General features: G+C 37.5%; 1 long non-coding RNA gene across 2 annotated transcripts in view; it reads right to left on the bottom strand.

Annotated features, from left to right (window-relative positions):
* Positions 1-23,967, bottom strand: part of LOC144617144 (uncharacterized) — a 191,612-nt gene that overhangs the window by 99,096 nt on the left and 68,549 nt on the right. The window contains exon 5 of one of the 2 annotated variants that reach the window (XR_013557232.1): positions 2,229-2,274. The exons of the other annotated variant lie outside the window; for it this stretch is intronic. This is a non-coding gene — a long non-coding RNA (uncharacterized LOC144617144). The remainder of the gene's footprint in view (positions 1-2,228; positions 2,275-23,967) is intronic. 2 annotated transcript variants of the gene reach the window in all.

Below are 23,967 nucleotides of genomic sequence, written 5' to 3'. Positions count from 1 at the left end.
ACAAAACATATTCCATATCAAGTAGTCAAAATCATCACATACATATCTCATGCTGAAGACTCAAATCAGGGAAGCATTTTTTAAATATAAATCAGAAACACAATGCAATGGGATGGTTGGGTGGCTCAGTCAGTTAAGCAACCAGCTCAGGTCATGATCTCACAGTTCGTGAGACCAAGCCCAGTGTTAGTCTCTGCACTAACAGCGTGAAGCCAGCCTGGCATTCTCTCTCTCTCCCTCTCTCTCTGCCCCTTCCCACTTGCACGCTCACTCTCACTCTCAAAATAAATAAATAAACTTTAAAGTCAGGGGCACTGGGTGGCTACAGTCAGTTAAGCATCCGACTTCAGCTCAGGTCAGGATTTCACGGTTTATGAGTTGAAACCCCACATCAAGCTCTATGCTGACATCTCAGAGCCTGGAGCCTGCTTCCAATTCTGTATCTCTCTCTGTCTCTCTCTCTCTCTCTCTCTCTCTCTCTGTCTCTTTCTCTCTCTGCCCTTCCCCTGCTTGTTTCTGTTTTTTGTTTCTCTCTCTCTCTCTCTCTCTCTCTCATAAATAAATAAATAAATAAATAGTTAAAAAAAAAAAGAAACAATGCAATGAATTTGCTACTTGCTTTTTTCCTACTTTTCACATTAAATATAATTTGAAATATATATGACTAGAGAGAGAGAAGAGAGAGAGATTTTACAAGTTAAGAAAATAGAAACCCACACTTAACAGAGGGAATTTATTGGAGGGAATTGGTTCTGCAGGTGTTAAGATGGCTGCATATGCAAAAATAGGACACTCAATAAACAGCCACAATGCCTGAGGTTAAAGTACCAAAGGGAAAAGATGGAGAAAACCAGAACCTAGAAGCTACAAGATCAAGGTCCCAGAGTGGATGCTTTAAAAAAGGGACTTGGGCTGGCTGCTGCTGGAACTTCTAAGGGAACACAATAAGACTTGTTCTGGAAGTGCCAAAAGCATCTGGAGGCTGGAGTCACTTCCATAGCTGGGGCCACCAGCAGGATCTTAGGAGAACTGCCATTTTGGAATTGAGGCCAAGAAGAATGGTAGAAATTTTAAAACCGTAAAAGTCTATACCCTCTCTCATTATATAGAAAGCCTAATCCCCAGTACCTTCCAGACCCACTCTAAAACCTCCAAGAATCTGGCAAGAAAATCTGAGGAATGAAATTTGCAGGGTCCTAGTACCACAGAATAGAGTCAAAAAGGAGGACCTGAAACTGAGAGACAATAGGTAGACAACTGGCACAAATTATTTACTCAGAAAAGTGAAAGTTGACTGCATCATAGTTAATAGCAAAAAAATTAATGTTGAAGAAAGTACCTTAGAAAATGTAAGAATTACGGAAATTTATACATGAACTCAGGAAATCTATACATGAATAAATAAACATGTCCTAGCAGAAAAAAAAGAAAGCTGTTCCATGCTTAGGAAATGACACACAGAAAGACAATTTGAGCCTCGAGGAAAAGATCCCTATTTTAAAAAGGCAAATGACATTAGAATGAGAATCATAATCATAATATTAAAAGTTCTATGTAGTTAAATTGGGCCCCAGGGGTAAGAAATTGGCCCTCACATTAGTGCTACAGACCATCGTGAAATGTCCCACAAGACACTGCTGCCTAACACCTAGGATGCTGGGGCTCATAGGCTCAGAGCAAACACTGCTCAAGAAGTGCCCTAAAGTTAAGATGGACCAACAGTGACATCTGCTGCCATGGGCTTATTTTTAAAAGGGCCAATTTCAACATTTTAAAATTAAGTCTCCTGCCAAACCATTGGACTTCTGCTGCGATGAGTCAGCACTTCTGGAACTCCTGTTTGTCCTCTGTGCTATTAGAAGATTTTCTAAGTGAATGCAGAACATGGGAAAATGAGAGAATATTTGAAAATGTAACTAAAACAAACAAAAAACAGTGGGGGTGGAGGCATAAGTGATGAGAAAAGAGACTTTGCGTTGTCTTTTCTCATCCTGTTTTTCCTTTGGCTAAGAAGTCCAAATTAATTTTGTAATTGTTAGCAAGCATGAGCATGTTCTCAGTAAAAAGGATTAATTTAACTGCTGCCAGCTTCAGAGGATTCAAACCCAAAATTTCAGCATAATATAACAGACCAGAAAAAAAAAAAAGTCAAATGATCAAAGAAGATGTGGAAAATGTTTAGAGTTAGTCTTCCTTAGGAAACTTCTTCTATTTATCTAATTGTTTACCTTGATTATACCTCCTTCTACATCTGCTGGCCCTCGGGCTTCTTTTCTGAAAGCCAATAGAACAGAAGGTTTGAATCAAACACCATGGCTTTTAAAAAAATACATATAATCACCAGTGTAACATGGTCAGTAGGGTTCATTTATATAAACCAGTAGATACCAATTCAAAAAAAATCATGGGTTAATTTATTTGCTTGAGAAAAAATGGGAAGTGATAATGAGTCTCGGCTCTGGTTATTATGAAAGAAGGTGCATAAGTCTGACCAATATTGCAATGAAAGAGATCTGAATTAACAGTTCTGACTTTAGTACAGGTTCTGACCACTCACTAAATGCATACCGCCTTGAGGAAATCATGTAACTTCTCCAGGCCTCAGGTTTCTCTCCTACAATATGAAAGGATTGGACTCTATGAGGGATGAAAAAACAGTTTCAACTCATTTTTCTTCTTTGGTTACCTGGCATTGGCTACTTATAAGTAATCCTAGAGCTGCACGCAGAAACAATGGAAAAGTTACTGACCCATTAGCAGGGCCACATGGAGTGGCAGCATGCATGTCACATATATACCAAGCTCAGAAAGATTATTTCTCCCAGGATTTTTTGCAGCTTTAAATTCTATTAGCTGTCATTTTTAGTGCCTACTATGTATCAGCTACACAAGACACTCAACAGAATCATTTACAACCTTCATCATATTTTAAAGACAAGGAAGGAAACTTGGAAATATTACATAATTTTCTCAAAGCTACACAACATAGCTTGACTCTATTATTAACATATATCCCAACATTCTCTATTGTAAGTAAAATCTTGACTTTCATATTTTGAATCACATCCCTTAGTCCTGTTGAAACAGAAAAGGTATATAATAACATCATTGTGTCTTGCCTGATGATACCTTAATGCACCTATATTCCTACAAAAGAAAGAACAAAGGTTTGACATCAAATTGGGCTAGCCCACATAAAATGAAAGGTTAAGGCAGGAGCTTTGAGAAGAATGGGCCCAAGAAAATGCTTTCTTCAGCAGCCTAGGAAGGATTGTTTTTGAAAATTAAAAGTGACAGGGGCGCCTGGGTGGCTCAGTCGTTTAAGCGTCCGACTTCGGCTCAGGTCATGATCTCACAGTTCGTGGGTTCGAGCTCCATGTCAGGCTCTGTACTGACAGCTCAGAGCCTGGAGTCTGCTTCTGAATCTGTGTCTCCCTGTCTCTCTGCCCCTCCCCTGCTTGTGCTCTCTCTCTCTCTCTCTCAAAAATAAAATAAAAACATTAAAAAAAAATTTTTTTTAAGTTACAAAGGAAGAATCAATAACTAAACCTCATGTTCAACTTTCAAGCAAATAGAATTCTAAGCAAAATCAGAGGGATACAGAATCCAGAATTGAAAAGAACTGTAAAAACAACACAACTGTGCTGCATCACGGGTCTACATAGACAACCTAATCGGTCTGGTACTCAGGGATGTACTAGCTGCATGTCAGTGCTTGATAGACACACTTTGATGATACAGTTTACAAATAATTCAGAAAATAGATTCCTGATAAGAGATACTTTTTGAAGCTTCTTTAATTTGATGCAGTATTTCAGACATTTCTTAGGCTATAATGTCCCGGTGTAGGAGAAAGCAAGACACTATAATTTTCAGTTAGAACAAACTCTTCCCATCAAATAACAGAATCTTCAGAAGTCTTTGAAAGTGGCACCAAAAAATTGGTCTATCTTGACTAATTACAGAATTACATACTGATGCTTTCAGAATATATACTCAGAAACTCACAGCTGCCTTTGGAAAATCACCCAACAATATGGATTAGTAAAAAAAAAGTTTTAAGAAACCCAAATGCAAGAATGTACCCACTGGAGAAAAATGATTAGCAGCTAGATTGGATTTTATATCAAAGTACCTCATGGTCTCTGATTAGCTGACTGATACATTCATGTTATAAACATTTATTCTTTACTTATTATGAATTTGGCACTCTGACAGTCACCAAGAGTAGTTTACAAAATAAAATACTCCTAACTTTGAGGAGTAGACACCTAGTTGGAGACAGATAAATAAATAAATTAAAATGCAAAGTGACAAGTAAATCAACTGGTTTATGTCTGAAATACACACATATTACATGAAAGTGAAGTAATTAATTTTCCTTCATGAGATCAGAGATGGATCAGAAAGTGATCAGACAGGGGCGCCTGGGTGGCTTGGTCGGTTAAGCGTCCGACTTCGGCTTGGGTCATGATCTCACGGTTCGTGAGTTCCAGCCCTGCGTCGAGCTCTGTGCTGACAGCTCAGAGCCTGGAGCCTGTTTCAGATTCTGTGTCTCCCTCTCTCTCTGCTCCTCCCCGTTCATGCTCTGTCTCTCTGTCTCAAAAATAAATAAACGTTAAAAAAAAAATTTTTTTTTAAAAAGAAAGTAATCAGACAGATAACAGGGCTGAACTGAAAATCAAAACATTTCTTAGAACACAAGTAACTTGCATGTTATTTGCATGACATTACGACAGTAAAAATATGTTAAAAACAAAGCCAGATTCTTATACTGGCCTCGTTCATATATAAGATAGCTCTGAAAAAAGTACAATCCATAACCACATGGGGAAAATGCTACTGGTATAATTATATAAAGAAAAGTGTTGCATTATTTTCCATCCCTGCTATTATGAGGTAATAAACAGCATTCCAAAGTGTGAGCACCCATCATGGCATCATGCACTTAGAAAATTAACACAAGAAAAGTCCTACAAAGAGTGTTATTTCACATGTGCTCTGTGACTAATTCTGTTTGTGGAATGAACTGAGCCGTGGTCATAGGTCACATTCAGCCAGCCAAGAGAATGTTTCCAGAGTGTAATTGTTCTGGGCATCAAGGCACTTTACAGCATGTTCCCATTGCTTTTTGATAGTTTGTGGCCAGGAGACTGCTGAGAAAATATTATTCACCCAAATTAGACTGGACTAGTCAACCGCCTGGTTATTACATCTCCATGTCAGCACAAGCCAGGTCGGCAACCAAACTTACCAGATGTTTCTAATTTCTCTACCTTCTGAACTACATGTTGGGTTTTTTTTTTTTTTCTGACTTTGAAGTATTTCAAACAAAGGACTTTCTGTAATGTCTCAGGAAACTTACAAGATTAAAATCCTGGTTAATATCAGAATAAGAGTCCTGCCCTCCTGCCACTGCCACATTGATGAGTCTTCCTCCCTGCTACACACTACTTGTGAGAATCTCTCAACAGAGTTTTTGGCTCTGGGAGTCTCATTCACTGATTTCCATCTGGCTAACAAACAGAAAAACCACTGAATTCTACATATGCTCTGTTGCTGTCTTACCTAACACAAAGGCTACTTCATATTAAGGCCCACTGTTAATAAAAATGATCAAGGCACATATTTTTCAAACGAGCAATTGCATTTCTAGAAAATTACCCAACGATTTCCATACATGTTCACAAGGAAGCATACATAAGGATACCCACTGCAGCATGGTTTTTAAGACTGGGAACTTGGAAATCACCTAAGCATCTATCAGTGGGGGATTGATAGAATATTTTATGCTATATTCACACAAGAAATAATATTTAGCACTTAAAATAACTAGGAATGTCTTCATAAACAATAATAAATTCTCATAATAATTGTTAGGTGAAAAGATAATATGAATAACTAGGACCATTGTATGTTTGTTATGTATATATACTTTTCGTATACTTTTCTGTTTTTAAAGTTTTTATTTTAATTTCAGTTAGTTAACATACAGTGTTCTATTAGTTTCAGGTGTACAATAGAGTGATTCAACATTTCAACACATTACTTACTCAGTGTTCATCATGATAAATGTACTGTTTAATCCCCATCACCTATTTCACCCATCCCCCCCCCCACCCACCTCCCCTCTGGCGACCATCAGTTTCTTCTCTATAGTTAACAGTCTGTTTCTTGGTTTATCTCTCTCTCTTTTTTTCCCCTTTGCTCCTTTGTTTTATTTCTTAAATTCCACATATAAGCGATCATATGGTATTTGTCTTTCTCTGGCTGACATATTTCACTTAGCATTCTCTATCTCCATCCATGTTATTGTAAATAGCAAGATTTCATTCTTTTTTATAGATGAATAATATTCCATTGTATATATGTACCACATCTTTTTCCATCAATAAGTGGACACTTGAGCTGCTTCCATAGTTTAGTTATTGTAATTAATGTTGCTATAAACTAAGAGTGCATGTATCTTTGGATTAATGTTTTTGTATTCTTTAGGTAAGTACCCAGGAGTGTGGTTGCTGAATTGTAGGGTAGTTCTACTTTTAACTTTTTGAGGAACCTCCCAACTGTTTTCCACAGTGGCTGTACCAGTTTGCATTCCCACCAACAGTGCAAGAGGACTCCTTTATCTCCACAGCCTTGCCTGCACCTGTTGTTTCTTGTGTTGTTAATCTTAGCCATCTGACAAGTGTGAGGTGATACCTCATTGTGGTTGTGACTTGCATTTCCCTGGTAATAAGTGATAGTGATATGTCTGTTGGCCATCTATATGTCTTCTTTGGAAAAATGTCTATTCATGTCTTCTGCCAATTTTTTAATTGGATCATTTGTTTTTCAGGTGGTGAGTTTCATAAGTTGTTTATGTATTTTGAATACTAACTCTTTATCAGATATGTCATTTACAAATATCTTCTCCCATTCCATAGGTTGCCTTTTAATTTTGGTGATTATTCCCTTTGCTGGGCAGAAGCTTTTTATTTTGATGTAGTCTCAATAGTTCATTTTTGCTTTGTTTTCTTTACCTCAGAAGACATATCTAGAAAAATGTTGCTGTGGTTGATGACAGAGATGTTACTGCCTGTGTTCTCTTCTAGGATATTTTAGTTTCAGGTCTCACATTTAGGTCTTTCATCCATTTTGAATTTATTCTTCTGTAAGAAAGTGGTCCAGTTTCAGGTTTTTGCATGTTGCTGTCCAGTTTTCCCAACACCATTTGTTGAAGAAACTATCTTTTTCCCATTGGATATTCTTTGCTTCTTTGTCAAAGATTAATTGACCATATAGTTGTGGGTCCATTTCTAGGTTTTATACTCTGTTCTACTGATCTTTGTGTCTGTTTTTGTGCTGGTATCATACTGTTTTGCTCACTACACCTTTGTAATATGACTTGAAGTCTGGAATTGTGATGCCTCCGGCTTTGCTTTTCTTTTTCAGGATTGCTTTGGCTATATAAAGCCTTGTGTGGTTCCATGCAAATTTTAGGATGGTTCGTTCTAGTTCGGTGAAAACTGCTGTTGGTATTTTGATGGATATTACATTATATGTGTAAATTACTTTAGGTAGTATAGACATTTTAACAATATTTGTTCTTCCAATCCATGAGTATAGAATGTCTTTCTTCAATATCTTTGTGTCATCTTCAATTTCCTTCATCATTGTTTTATAATTTTCAGCGTACAGGTATTTTACCTCTTTGGTTAGGTTTATTCCTAGGTATCTTATTGTTTTTGCTGCAATTATAATTCCTGGGTTTTTTTCTTAAAAAAGGGAATGATTTTCCTAATTTCTCTTTCTGCTGCTTCATTATTGGTGTATAGAAATGCAACAGATTTCTGTAACTTGATTTTGTAACCTGAAACTTTACTGAATTCATTTACCAGTTCTAGCAGTTTTTTGGTGGAGTCATTCAGGTTTTCTATATACAGTATAATGTCACCTACAAATAGTTAAAGTTTTATTTCTTCTTTACTGATTAGGATGCTTTTTATTTCTTTTTGTTGTCTGATTGCTGGGCTAGGACTTCCAGTACTACCTTGAACAAATGAGAGTGGACATCCTTGTCTTGTTCCTGACCTTCAGTGAAAAACTGAGAGTTGATAATTAAGGATGATGTTAGTTTTTCATATATGGCCTTTATTATGTTGAGGTATGTTCCCACTAAACCTACTTTGTTGAGGGTTTGTGTCATAAATGGATGTTCTTTGTCAAATGCTTATTCTGTGTCTATTGAAGTGATCATATAGTTTTTATTCTTTCTCTTATTGATGTGATATATCATGTTGATTGATTTGTGAATATTGAATCACATTTATACCCTGGGAATAAATTCCACTTGATCATGGTGAATGATTTTTTTTTTTGATGTGTTGGATTCATTTTGTTGTTTTGTTTTTTGTTTTTGTTTTGTTTTGAGGATTTTTGCATCTATGTTCATCAGAGATATTGGTCTGTAGTTCTTTTTTTGTGTGTGGTATATTTATCTGATTTTGGTATCACGGTAATGCTGGCCTCAGAAAATGAATTTGGAAATATTCTTTCCTTTTCTATTTTTTGGAATAGTTGAAGAATGGGCATTAATTTTTCTTTATATGTTTGATAGAATTTCCTGTGAAGCTGTCTGGTCATGGACTTTTGTTGGGAGTTGTTGATTACTGATTCATTTTCTTTACTGGTTATCAGTCTGTTCGAATTTTCTATTCCTTCTTGTTTCCATTTTGGTAGTTTATATGTTTCTAGGAATTTATCCATTCCTTCTAGATTGTCCAATTTGTTGGCATATAGTTTTTCATAATATTATCTTATTTGTATTTGTGTGATATTGGTTGTTATTTCTCCTCTCTACTTGTGATTTTATTTATTTGAGTCATTTCTCCTTTTTTTTCTTGATAAATCTAGCTAGAGGTTTATCAATTTTGTTGATTTTTTCAAGGAACCAGATCCTGGTCTCATTGATCTGTTCTATTGGGGTTTTTTGGTGTCTGTATCATTTATTTCTGCTCTAATCTTTATTATTTCCTTCCTTCTGCTGATTTTAGGTTTTGTATGCTGTTCTTTTTCTAGTTCCTTTAAGTCTAAGGCTAGGTTATTTGAGGGTTTCTTTTTTTTTTCTTCTTGAGATAGACCTGTATTGCTATAAACTTCCCTCTTACAATTGCTTTTGCTGCATCCCAAAGATTTTGGATTGTTGTGTTTTCATTTTCATTTGTCTCCATGTGTTTTTTTTTTTAATTTCTTATTTGATTTCTTGGTTGACCCATTCATTGTTCGGTAGCATGTTATTTACTCTCCATATATCTGTGCTCTTTCTAGATTGCTTCTTGTGGCTGATTTGCAGTTTTATTGTACTATGGTGAGAAAAGATGCATAGCATAACTTTGTTTTTTGGTTTTTTTTTTCCCAAGACTTTATTTAAATTCCAGTTAGTCAACATACAATTTAATATTAGTTTCAGGTGTAGACTTTAGTTATTCCTCACTTATATACAACACCCAGTGCTCATTACAACAAGTGCCCTTCTTTTTTTTTAATATGAAATTTATTGTCAAATTGGTTTCCATACAACACCCAGTGCTCATCCCTCCTCAATACCTCCTCAATACCTCAATACCTCCCCTCCCTCTCACCCCCCATCAACCCTCAGTTTGTTCTCAGTTTTTAAGAGTCTCTTATGATTTGGCTCCCTCCCCCTCTAACCTTTTTTTTTCCTTCCCCTCCCCCATGGTCTTCTGTTAAGTTTCTCAGGATCCACATAAGAGTGAAAACATTGGTATCTGTCTTTCTCTGCATGACTTATTTCACTTAGCATAACACTCTGCAGTTCCATCCACGTTGCTACAAAAGGCCATATTTCATTTTTTCTCATTGCCAAGTAGTATTCCATTGTGTATATAAACCACAATTTCTTTATCCATTCATCAGTTGATGGACATTTAAGCTCTTTCCATAATATGGCTGTTGTTGAAAATGCTACTATAAACATTGGGGTCCAAGTATCCTTATGCACCAGCACTCCTGTATCCCTTGGGTAAATTCCTAGCAGTGCCATTGCTGGGTCATAGGGTAGATCTATTTTTAATTTTTTGAGGAACCTCCACACTGTTTTCCAGAGCGGCTGCACCATTTGCATTCCCACCAACAGTGCAAGAGAGTTCCCGTTTCTCCACATCCTCTCCAACATCTATAGTCTCCTGATTTGTTCATTTTAGCCACTCTGACTGGCGTGAGGTGGTATCAGAGTATGGTTTTGATTTGTATTTCCCTGATGAGGAGCGACGTTGAGCATCTTTTCATGTGTCTGTTGGCCATGTGGATGTCTTCTTCAGAGAAGTGTCTATTCATGTCTTCTGCCCATTTCTTCACTGGATTATTTGTCCTTCTTAACACCAATCACTTATTTAACTCATCCCCCTGCCCACCTCCCCTTCAGTAAGTACGGTATGACTCTGATCTTTTTTAATTTGTTGAGATTTATTTTGTGGCCTTATATGTGATCTACTCCAGAGAATGTCCCATGTGCACTTGAAAAGAATGTGGATTCTGCTTTTTTAGGATGGAACATTCTGAATATATCTGCTAAGTCCCTCTGCTCTAGTGTGTCATTCAAAGCCACTGTTTCCTGGGCGCCCGGGTGGCTCAGTCAGTTAAGCATCTGACTTTGGCTCAGGTCATAATCTCATGGCTCATGAGTTCAACTCCCACATCAGGTGAGCTCAAGCCCCACTTCAGGTAAGCTCGAGCCCCGCTTCGGATAAACACAAGCCCTACTTCAGGCGAGGCCCACTTCTCTCTCTCTCTCTCTCTCTCTCTCTCTCTCTCTCTGCCCTTCGCTCACTTGTGCCCTCCCTCTCTCAAAAAATCCAGTTTCCTTGTTGATTTTCTGTTTGGATGATCTATCCATTGATGCCAGTGGGGATTAAAGTCCCCTACTATTATTGCCAATTAGTTTCTTTATGTTTGTTATTAACTGTTTTATGTATTTGGGTGCTCCCATGTTGGGCAGATTTACAATTGTTGTGTCTTCTTGTTGGATTGTCCCCTTAATGATTATATAGAGTTCTTCTTTGTCTCCTGTTACAGTCTTTGTTTTAAAGTTTATTTTGGGGGTGCCTGGGTGGCTCAGTCAGTTGAGCGTCCGACTTCAGCTCAGGTCATGATCTCACAGCTCGTGAGTTCAAGCCCCACGTTGGACTCTGTGCTGGCGGCTCAGAGCCTGGAGCCTGCTTCAGATTCTGCTTCAGATCCCTCTCTGTCTCTAACCCACTCGCATTCTGTCTCTGTCTCTCTCAAAAATAAACATTAAAAAATTTTTTTAAATAAATAAATAAAGTTTATTTTGTCTGATGTAAGTATTGCTACTCCAGCTTTCTTTTGACATTCATTTGCATGATAAATGTTTCTTTATCCCTTTACTTTCAAGCTGCAGGTGTCTTTAAGTCTAAAATGAGTCTCTTATAGGTAGTATATTAATAGGTATTGCTTTTTTTTTTTTATCCACTCTGTCACCCTATATCTTTTGATTGGAGCATTTAGTCCATTTACACTAAAGTAATTGTTGATGGATATGTATTTATCGCCATTTTAATATTTGTTTTATAGTTGTTTCCGAAGATTTCCTATGACCCATTCTTGTCTTCCTTTCATGGTTTGCTGGTTCCCTTTAGTGATACATATGAATTTCTTTCTCTTTATTCTTTGCATATTTATTAGTGGCTTTTGATTTGTGGTTACCATTTGGTTTATATATAACATCTTCTCCATATAGTAATCTATATTATATTGATTGTTGTTTAAGCTTGAACTTTATTCCCTTCCTCCCCACATTTTAGGTAAATGGTATTATACTTTCCAGCCTTTTATTTTGTGAGTTCCTTGACTTATTTTTTACAGAAATATTTATTTTATTGTTTTTGTGTTTCTTACCTTCATATTGTCACTTTTCGTCTCTCCTTTCCAAAGAGTTCCCTCTAATATTTCTTGTAGATCTTGTTTATTGGTCATGAACTCCTTAGTTTTTGTTTGTCTTGGAAACTCTTTATCTCTCCTTCCATTCTGAATGATAGACTTGCTGGATAGAATATTCTTGGCTACAGATTTTTTGTATTCAGCACTTTGAATATATCATGTCACTTCTTTCTAGCTTAGAAAGTTTCTGCTGAAAAACCAATGATAGCCTTATGGGGTTTCCTTTGTATGTTACTGTCTTCTTTGGTCTTGCTGCTTTAAATTTTTTTTTATTTATCATTATATTTTGCCAATTTAATTACAATATGTCTTGGTGTGGATCTGCTTTTGTTGAATTGTTGGGTGTTCTCTGTGCCTTTCTGGATCTGGATATCTGTCTCCTTCCCCAGATTAGGAAAGTTTTCAGCTATTATTTCTTCAACTAAATTTTCTATCTCCCTTTCTCTCTCTTCCTCTTCTGGGACTCCAATAATATGAATGTTATTATGTGTGATGGAATCACTGAATTCCTGAAGTCTATTCTCATTTTGCATAATTCTTTTTTTCTCTCTTTTGTTCAGCTTATTTACTTTCCATTATTCTGTCTTCTAGGTCATTAATTTGTTCCTCTGCTTTCAGCCTGCTGTTCATTCCACCAAGCATGTTTCTTATTTCATATATTAAACTCTTTAGTTCTGCTATGTTCTTATGACTGTGTTAAGGGTCTCACTGATGCCTTCCACTCTTCTCTGAAATCTAGTGAGTATCTCTATGATCATTACTTTAAATTCTCTATCAGGAAAGTTAATTACAGGTTTCTGTCCTGTTCATACATTTGGGGCAAATTTACCTATTTTCTCATTTTTCTAAGTCTCTGTGCCTGCTTTTGTGTGTTAGGAAAGTCAACTACGTCTCCTGTTCTTGAGGGTAATGGCCTTATGAACAACAGGTCCTGTAATGCCCTGCCATTTAGTGTCCCCTACTCCCCAGGGTCTAGCGCTTCTGGGAATGTCTCCAATGTGTGCTCCATGTGCTCTGTTGTTGTGTCCTGGCAATTTTATCCTTTAGGCTCTATAGAGGCTCTCCTTGCCTGTGTTGGAGGCAGTGTTTGGTTCCTGGCCTTAATATGGGAAGATTTAACTATGTGTGCTCTGCTTATTAAATGAGACTTATTTCCACTGCCCCTAGAACCAAGGCCCTTAAAACTCCTGGGTCAAAAGATGTGGTGTGGGCAGGGGTTTAGGCTGGTCTTCTGGGGAAAGGCTCTGCCATGCTGGAATGGAGGCAAGCATGGCTGGGAAAGGCAACTCCAATGGAGCAGAGAGAGGCAGGGCTTCATGTAAGCAATTCTGGGTAGCCAGAATTGGCACTTTGCCAGTTCCCACAGATGGCTCTGTGTTTATGCTGAGGAGTGGAGGAGGAAAATGGTCCCCACAAGTTCCTTTGCTATTGGAAGGGTCTTTCCATGAATGCTGTCTCTCTGGGACATGCTCTGGGATGAACAAATAACTTCCTTACTCTGTGCCCCAGGTGTTCTTCAGATAGCTGTTTCCATGCCAGTCTTGCTGACCTTTAGAACTACAGTCTTTAGGCCCCACTTGTTGCAAATACCCACAAAATTTGGCCCCTCTCACTTTCCAACCCAACTTCTTTGGGGATTCATTTTCCCCATGCACTACTCTGTTTGTTAGTCTGTTTCTTGTTCTTCTCCACGACCATGGCTTCCTCCCCACTGCACTGGTCATGATCCATTTCTCTCCCAAATCACATCTCCACATTTCCTACCTTCTTTTTTTTTTTTTTTTTTTTTTTTTAATTTTTTTTTTTCAACATTTATTTATTTTTGGGACAGAGAGAGACAGAGCATGAACGGGGGAGGGGCAGAGAGAGAGGGAGACACAGAATCGGAAACAGGCTCCAGGCTCTGAGCCATCAGCCCAGAGCCTGACGCGGGGCTCGAACTCACGGACTGCGAGATCGTGACCTGGCTGAAGTCGGACGCCCAACGGACTGCGCCACCCAGGCGCCCCATTTCCTACCTTCTTTAATGTGGCTTATTCTCTACTTTTAGTTGTGGAGTTTGTTCTGTCAGTCTTCAGATTGATTTCTGAGGTATTTAGGATGATTTGGTAGTTATCTAGTTGTATTTGAGGAACAAGGCAAGCCTAGGGTCCTCCTACTCCACCACCATCTTCCCTGTACTATGTAACTTTTTATAGCTTTTAAATTTTAATTTATTGCCATGTGCAAGTATTGCTTACTCAAATATTAAATACATTTGGTGAAAATAAAGTAAAATCAAAATAAAAACTGAGGCCTTGAGGAAACTAAACATAAGAATTAATGGAAAAGGTACATGGTGGAAAGAGGGAGGAAAGAAGGTGAAAAAAATTGTGAGAACTCTATCTTCCAAAAACATGGAAGGATCTCTTAGATTGGCCTATCTCAGTTCTGATTCTTTGCAACCACTCATGAGTGGCACTTGACACTTGACTGTGGACTCTCCTCTTCTGTGAACTGCTTTGCCCTGACTCCTCACATGGTTTTCAGTGACTCCTCCTAGGCAGTTCATCTCCCTTCTCCCTGAGATTCTCCTTCAAGGCTTTGGCTGTGGACATTTAACACAGCTTAGTGACTAGTCCTCAATACTTCAGATACTCCCTTGATGACATATTTCACTCACATTTTGTTCTTGGATGATTCACACAATTATACCTCCAACATTTGTCTCCCTGAGGTCATTTGTCTCTTGTCTTCCCTTTCTCTTTTTCATCTCATTGCCTTCCCATGTGTACTCATTCTGATTGCCTACAATTTCCACCAGTTGTAATTTATTTTTTTAATGTTTACTTATTTATTTTTGAGAGAGAGTGAGCACAAGCAGGGGAGGGTCAGAGAGAGAGGGAAACACAAAATCTGAAGCAGGCTCCAGGCTCCAAGCTGTCAGCACAGAGCCCATGGGGAGCTCGAACCCACAAACCATGAAATCATGAGATCATGACCTGAGCCAAGCCAGACACTTAACTGACTGAGCCACCCAGGCACTCTTCCACCAATTGTAATTTAAACACTGAATGATATCTTCCCCAATCTCTCCTGCTTCCCTGATATATATAGATATAGATATAGATATAGATATAGATATAGATATAGATATAGAGATATATATGCATATATATACGTACACACACACACTGCCTTCAAAACTAAATGTCATATTCCTCAAAGTTAAGAAGATTTTTACAGTATTCTTAGTATCCATCCCTCCTTTCATCCTTCTTCCAGCCAACAGTAGTGTTCTATACCAGATTCTTACCCAATAAATTCTTATTGAATATTATATATTTATGAATAAACTATTCATTCCCTCCTTATATAACCACAAGATTAAATATATAATTCAGTATACATAATAGAATATAAAATTTTTATTTGTGAGTTATTGGTTTATTTATTTATAATCTAAATTGTTCCACAATGAATTTGAGACAGACAGTTAGAATCATTTGTTTACATGTGTCCTCTTACTAGACCAAGCTTTTTAAGGCTAGGGCCTATGTGTTATTCTTTTCATATTGCTAGCGACTGACTCCCACTAGGAGCTTATAATAATTCTTTATTGAAAGAGTGAATATAAAAAACAAAAAGAAGATACATGTTCACAAGTATTTTCCAAAAAACCTATTTTAACATTTAGTAAATTAATCCTAAGAAATGGTTTGTGTTCATATGAGATAAAATGGATCTATCACTATTGTAGCATGGATGAATGAAGCCTACAAATTCAGATATGCTGTAAATGCAAATGTATCTCCCACTAATCCACTGTTGGTATTATGAATCTGTAAGGTAGGTTGGAAAGTACAACTTGAGTCTTTTTTAAGATTCTTCCTATTCTCCAGGGTTGCATTGAGGTTTAAAAATAGGAACGGATCTTGTAGTGTTAAGGACCAGGGGAGATGAGAAAGTAATATGGTCCTCAATCACTTCTCATGTAGAGATTACCACTGAGAAGTCCATCATGTAAAAGCATTATGGTCTTTCAGGTGCACTTTCATTACCCTTCTTGAAGCATAGGAATATGTCCACAAAGTTTTCCATTCCCCATCTGCTAAAAGTCTCATGGAGTATTGCCTGATAGCATCTTTTCAAACTCCACTCCCTCAAGGTCATTGACAGGAAGCAGAATGGAACCCTCAGATCTCTAAAATACCATAAACTTTCTAGGCTTTCTCTTCCCTGCCCAACCTATTTCTTTCTAGTGTCAAGCAACTGTCCCTTCAAATACCCAGCCAAGACACTTTCCTTTACATTTATGTCTACTTTATTTTACCAATTGCACAAATCCTTCCTCTATTATGAGGTTTAAATTTCTAAAACAAAAACCAAGTTTTATACTTCCACCTAGCCACATCCTCCACCACTTCCCCTGAGATAATGAGCCCAGAAACAAATACTTACTAGAATAGGGGAAGGAAAAGAGAAAAATATAACATGAAGCTTAAAAACTAGGTTGCCCTATCAGTATATTATCCCATTCTGTTTTTCTCAGATCTTCCTATCATTTGTCATTATCATTACACTCATATATAACTCCTTTCAGAGCACTTATCATCTCAAATTTGGGTCACAACAGCCTCAAGTCTTGAATTCACCTAGGCTTCCATCATCCCTTCCCTCTGCAAAAGCATTTAGTATGCCTCTGCATAATCTTCTGTTATCTGTTGCTGGAAGCATAACTTCTATGAATTTGAAATTTTTGCATTTAAGTTATTTCAACCTAACTTATTTCCACCTAAATCCAAGAACTCAATCTCTTTTCCAAAAAAAAACAAAAACAAAAAAACAACAAAAAACAATCCTGCTATTGCTTCCCTTATGCTTACATACTCACTTCATGTTTATTTAGCTCACATTGTTTATCTCATCTTAAATGCTCTTAACCATTTTCTCATCTTATATAAACTTTATCCAACTTTTAGAACCAACTCTGGATTCATTACCACAGCCCAGTCTTTCTGTACTTCTCTTATGCACAGTAGTTTCATCATAGAATGTACATTGCCCAATCTGACATTTAGTTATGTATTTTTTAATTTATTTATTTAAATTCAAGTTAGCTAACATACAGTGTAGTATTGGTTTCAGAGGTAGACCCAGTGATTTATCACATATAATACCCAGTGTTCATCCCAACAAGTGCCCTCCTTAATGCCCATCACCCATTTAGCCCATCTTCCTACCCACCTCCACTTCAGCAACCCTCAGTTTGTTCTCTGTATTTAAGAGTCTCTTATGGTTTGTCTCCCTCTCTGTTTTTATTTTTTTTCCTTCTCTTCCCCTATGTTCATCTGTTGTGTTTCTGAAATTTCACATATGAATGAAATCACATAGTATTTTTCTTTCTCTGCCTGACTTACTTTGCTTGGCATAATACACTCTAGTTCCATCCACATTGCTGCAAATGGCAAGATTTCACTCTTTTTGATCACCAAATAGTATTCCATTATATATATCATTATACACACACACACACACACACACACACACACACACACACACACATATATACACACACACAAATATACACTTCTTTATCCATTCATCGGTCAATGGGCATTTGGGCATTTGGGGTCTTTTCATAATTTGGCTATTTTTGATGATGCTGCTATAAACAATGGGGTGCATGTGCTCCTTTGAATTAGCATTTTTGTACCCTTTGGATAATACCTATCAGTGCAATTGCTGGGTTGTAGGGTAGTTCTATTTTTAACTTTTTGAGGAACCTCTGTACCATTTTCCAGAGTAGGTGCACCAGTTTGCATTCCCACCAATAGTGCAAAAGTGTTCCCCTTTCTCCGCATAGTCACATCTGTTGTTTCCTGGATTGCTAATTTTAACCATTCTAACAGGTATGAGGTGATATCTCATGGTGGCTTTGACTGTATTTCTCTGATGTTGAGTGATGTTTAGCATTTTTTCATGTCTGATAGCTATCTGGACGTCTTCTTTGGAAAAGCGTTTATTGATGTCTTCTGCCCATTTCTTCACTGGGTTATTTGTTTTTTGGGTGTTGAGTTTGATAATTTCTTTATAGATTTAAGATATTAAGCCTTTATCCAATATGGCATTTGCAAATATCTTCTCCTATTCCATCAGTTGCCTTTTAGTTTTGTTGATTGTTTTCTTAGCTGTGCAGAAGCTTTTTATCTTGATGAGGTCCCAATAGCTCATTTTTGCTTTTATTTCCTTTGCCTCCAGAGACATGTCTAGTAAGAAGTTGCTATGGCCAAAATCAAGGAGATTTCTGCCATTTTTATTATGTGTTTTCTCAATTACACCTTAATTATTTCACATATTTTGTTCTCTTTCCCTCCACTAACAGCAAGGACTCTGAAAACAGGAATATATCTTCTTACCTCCTTCATGATACCTGAGACAGAATCTGACTTGTAATAAACACCAAATCAATATCTGTGTGGTGAGATGATCATGTGAATTACTTACCAGTGTGGTCCCTCCCAACCTCTGCCTACTCCCACTACCCCCAACATTCACACATACACACTTCCTTCAAACTGACATCCCTCCTCAAATCAGGGACCAGTGAAATAATACTATACTTATCCTCAGAACAGGGTTATTCTAGCAGAAATGCAGAAAGAACAAATAAAGGATGAAATAAATTCTCAGTTCTTGACGTTAAAAATAAAGTTTTAAAGCCCACAAAGAAACAACAAAAAGTCAGAAAGTCTGCAATATAAAACATAAAATAAATGCTTTAACCAATGAAGGATGAAGAAATTAGCTTTCCCATTCAAGAAGAAACTTTTTTTTTACATTTATTCATTTTTGAGAGACAGAGAGACAAAGTATGAGTGGGGGAGGAGCAGAAAGAGAGGGAGACACAGAATCGGAAGGAGGCTCCAGGCTCTGAGCCATCAGCACAGAGCCCAACATGGGGCTTGAACTCACAAACCATGGGATCATGACCGAAGCCGAAGTCGGACACTTAACCAACTGAGCCACCCAGGCGCCCTTCAAGAAGAAACTTGTAAAAAGAATAATAGAGTAAGATGCTTATGTGAGTCTCTTAGAATGGACTCCATCCTCTATTATTCCCACTGCAAGTAAGTATAAATAGATCTCTAATATATTTAAGTACTGAAAGCTTATTCTGTCTTTCCTATCTATTGATAAAGGAAGAAGCATGCTATCAGACTCCAAATAAGCAGTGGCATGAGAGAACAGAAATGATTTTATGCGTAGTTGGAGGACATAAGAAGTTCAAGAAGTATGGAGGGCTTTAAGCTAAATGAGTGAAACATTTTCGCTTTCAAAAAGAGGACAGGCAGAGAGAGAATAAGTCCACTACATGTACTGAAAAATTACTAAATTAAGCTTTCTGCATCTAGATAGACTGGATGTTCAAAAGAAAGCTTAGGTTGAATTACAAAAAAATAAACACAGTTACGTTACACTGCCTGAGAAATATCATACTCACTATATTTTTTTGACTAAGTGATTAATTTGTTGATTAATGGATTCATAATAAAATAACAAAAGTTTGAGTTCACCTCAAAAGTTGAAGACACAATTTCTAAATTGTCCTAAATCCATTTTAAGAAATCTGTTAAAATAGTCATAAAATTTAAATAATAATATAATCTCATGGATTACAAAAAAGAAAAAGCTTCAAGAAAAAAATTTCCTCAGAAAATACAATGCTAATTAATAAAGTTCAATTTCATGCCTATAACTGTAACAGTTAGATGAGAAAAAGAAAATAATGTGATCACATAACATAAATATCATTAACAGGATAATAATATATTAGATCATATTTTTAAGGCATTTGTCAGTTTTCTTATACAGGCTAGGATGCATAGAATACAGGCCAATGAGGGTTGCCTACATGGCTTAGTCAGTTGAGTGTCTGACTCTTGATTTTGGCTTAGATCATGATCTCACGGTCCTAAGAATGAGCCCCATATTAGGCTCTGCGCTGAGCATGGAGCCTGCTTGGGATTCTCTTTCTTATCTTCTGCTCCTCTCATGCTAGCATGCATGTGCTTTCTCAAAAAAAAAAAAAAAAAATACAGGCAAATGAGAAGACAATGATTTCAAGACTACAAATCACAAATTTACCATCTTGAGTCTTTTCACAAAGCTATCAATCACCACCAATCACAGAGCTTGGAAAGTAAGAATTTTAACCTATATAGTCTTTAGGTAATCACATAATGAGTTTATAAGGTCACAGGGCTGTTGAAGAAGAGTGTAGAGTGTTATAAATGTTGCAAGCCAACAAAAAGTGTTCAACTTATGCCTTAAATAAAGAGACCACTTTCCCTCTGCCTATAATTTTTCTCCTAATTTTACCAACAGTATTCTGTCAACGCAGTACACTAAAGCCATGATGATGGGAAAATATCGGTCATTTGTTTCCTTCTTACATTCTATGAGTTATTAACCAAGAGCAGAGCTGGATGATTAACTACTTGTCTTAGTGCAAAATGTTCCAGTTGTGTCTTCACTGCCAGAATTTTTTTTTCATTTTTGATTTATAACTTTCCTGGCAAGCATATTATTAACTTTACATCTCTGCAGTTAACTGCCAAATGTGAACAATAAGTTATTCAACATATCAGCTTTCCTATTCTGAGTAAGACTCATTTCTACTTGGTGAGGAAATATCCAGTGGAAAGTGCTAAATAGTAGTAGGAAAATACTCCATGTTTTTAAATTAAGAATCCAAACTCATATCCAGGCCAATAATTAAATGTTATAAGCTTGGTTTAGGTAAATTTTCACTTCAAATATTCTTGAGAATGTTTTCAGTCTCACTCACTGAATAATGTTTAAGTCCCATTTGTAAGTATAAACTTAAAATCACTAAAAAAGGAAAACAAAAATTAAGTTCTTATACCATGTACAATCTTTGAAGGAATATGTATTCCTCCAAAACAGATGGAAGGAAATTATTTCACCTCATTTAACACTGATTTTAAATGGTAGCCCAAAGACCATGCAGAAGCCTCAACTGAGGCAGATGCTTGCTAGAAAATGCTGCCCTCCTGGGGTGCCTGGGTGGCTTAGTAAGTTAAAGTCTCCCACTTCAGCTCAGGTCATGATCTCATAGTTCACGAGTTCGAGTCCCATATCGGGCTCTATGCTGACAGTTCAGAGGCTGGAGCCTGCTTCAGATTCTGTGTCTCCCTCTCTATCAATAAACGTTAAAAACATTTTATGCATGTGCACACGTGCTCTCTCTCTCCCTCTATGAATAAACATTTAAAAAAAGAAAAAGAAAAAGAAAATGCCACCCTCCTCAGATTTGCCTCCTGTCTCCTTTCCGGTCTAATACAGAGTATCTACGACCAAATGTTAGCATAACCTGACCTGAGAATTGCTCTCAATGCTAGTGAGAAAAGGGATTTTTTACCAAAGCTGCTATAAAGTCCTGCTAATGTGAACCTGTAGGAAGCAGGACAGCATGCCTGGAAGTGGCTCTTGAAGATTCTGAGCCAGAAGGGGATATGAATTTAAAGCTGGATCAGAGAAAGTTTGTTGATATGGGGGCACTCTCTGTGGTTCAGGACTTAATGCCCTGGCAACTTCTGATATGCTGCTGGATGGCTGTTGCAAGCTTGGGGAAAATGTGGCTTTCTTTTCAATACATTTAAGATGTTAGAACTGTCCTAGTAGAGTACTGAGGACAGGAAGCAAATGTCCCAGACAAGTGAACATGCTACAATGATTCTATTACATAAGACTTGAGAATCTACCAGCTGAATTTCCCTGGAAGGGGTTGGGGAACATTTCATTAACTATGGTGATAAGGAATGCACTGGAGAGAGAAATGCCACAATTACTGAGAATTTTAGTAATGGCTGTCCTCTGCAAGCTGAAGTTGATGACAGGACATGGTGTTATTAAACATGGCTCCCTAATATCAATGAGGATGATAGGATTCCAGAATAGCAGAGGCAGCTGGCAGCACTTAATTGTCAGAGGAGAGGTACATGTAATAACTATAATTGGCAGCATGGTGAAATGATATCTGGGGCACCCTGACCCACAAAGAACTATCATGATGACTAATAGACCATGGTTCCTACAAGCAAAACAAATAGTAACAAAGGAGTTTCTTGAGATGAGGGATATTTAGAAGATAGATGGAAAACTGGATAGGCTGGTAGGAGGTAGGTAGGGAGATAGACAGACATATAGACACACAGAGAGATAGATGAAAGACAGATTCAAGAGAGATCAAGAATGGATGAACAGAAGGATGATATCAACTTCCCTGATGGAAAATTGCAATCTTTCACCTACATTCCATACTGAGTCAGTTCTTAGACAAGAACTCATCAATTAAAGGAGAGGTCATATCTCTCTAAGGAAAGACCCTAAAATACCAGAGCAATTGATGGTAGTGGTTCCCTCAGTCCTTCCCCACAGTGACTTAGGGTCATTTATCAACTAACTACATTGAGGAAAGGGGAACCAGGATCTTCTGATGGCTACTGAATTCAGGATCTAAAATCACTCTGATAACAGAGACCACACTACAACACCCCACATCAGGTAAGATAGGAAATCAAGAACAATAATGTATTCTAGGTGGAATGACAGAGTTTAGAGCCAAACTCAAAGACTTATAAATACAGGGATGGTGTTTCCCATTAGGAATCCATTTAATTCACCAGTCTGGTCATAAAAAATCAAATGGACCAAGGCAGATGACAGTATAATCCATAATTTAATTAAATACTAGTCCCAATTTCAACTTTTTTTTGCTAAATGTGGTATTTTTACAGGTCAACGTGGCCTCTAGTATGTGTTATGGAGCTACTGATCTTGTGGATACCCATCAGGAAGGTACTAAAAGCAGTTCTCATACATCTGAAATTAATAACCACTATACACTTATGGTATCACCCAGGGATATGTTGAATCACCTTTCTTCTGTCACTGCATAGTCCTAAGGGACCTTGATCATCTAGACATTCCATAGAACATATCATTGGTGCAATATATGGATAACTTGATAAACAGAACTGGTGAGCAGGAAATGGTAAGCACTCTGAATGTCCTAATAACATACACAAGCTCCTAAAAATGGGCTATGGATACTACAGAGACCTAAGGGCTTGATATATCAGTCAAGTATTTAGAGGTCCAGTGGTCTGGTGCATGCTATAACATCCTTTTCAAGGTAAAGGGCAAGTTATTGCACCTTTCACTTCCTACCACTTAGAAAGAAGTATAGCACTTGGAGGCCTTTGAGAATATTGTTTCAATCCACTTATCAAATGACTTAAAAGAGAGTTCTGTAGTAAATATAGACCAAAGTACAAACCACCCTGCCACTTGGGCCACACATCCCACCAGGCCCCATAGTACTAAACAAATTTATATTTATATACGTAATTGACATTATGTAGAATCTCTGTCAAGACCCAATATGAGAGTCGCAGCACAGACCCCTAAGGTTCTAGGTCAAAGTCATGCTATCTACAGTAGAGAATTGTATCCTATTTAAAAATCAGCACCTAGCATGCTCTCGGGCTATGGTAGAAACTAAATGTGTGACCACTGGAAAGCAAGTGGCCATCAAGCATAGCTGCCCATAATGAACCAGATGCTGTTAGACCTGAGAAAGTTATAAGGTTTAACTGGCCCCAGAAACAATACATTTTTTTTTAAGTTTATATATTTATTTTGAGAGGGCATGGAGGGGCAGAGAGAGAGACAGAGAGAGGGAGAGACAGAGACAGAGAGAGGGAATCCCAAGCAGGCTCCACGCTGTCAATGCAGAGCCTGACACAGGGCTCAATCTCACAAACTGTGAGATCATGACCTGAGCTGAAACCAAGAGTCAGAAACTTAGCCAACTGAGCTACCCAGGCACCCCAACAACACATTTTTCAAGATCAGTGCCATCCAGGTACCTCCAGCACAGAACCAAGGAAATCTAAAAGACACAAGTAAGCTTCACGATTGGGTTGATCATGTACCAGT

Source organism: Panthera onca, chromosome C1 (assembly GCF_046562875.1).
Source record: "Panthera onca isolate mPanOnc1 chromosome C1, mPanOnc1 haplotype 2, whole genome shotgun sequence".
Lineage (NCBI taxonomy): Eukaryota > Metazoa > Chordata > Mammalia > Carnivora > Felidae > Panthera > Panthera onca.
Note: the sequence above shows the minus strand (reverse complement) of the source record. Positions and strands in the feature narration are given on the sequence as shown.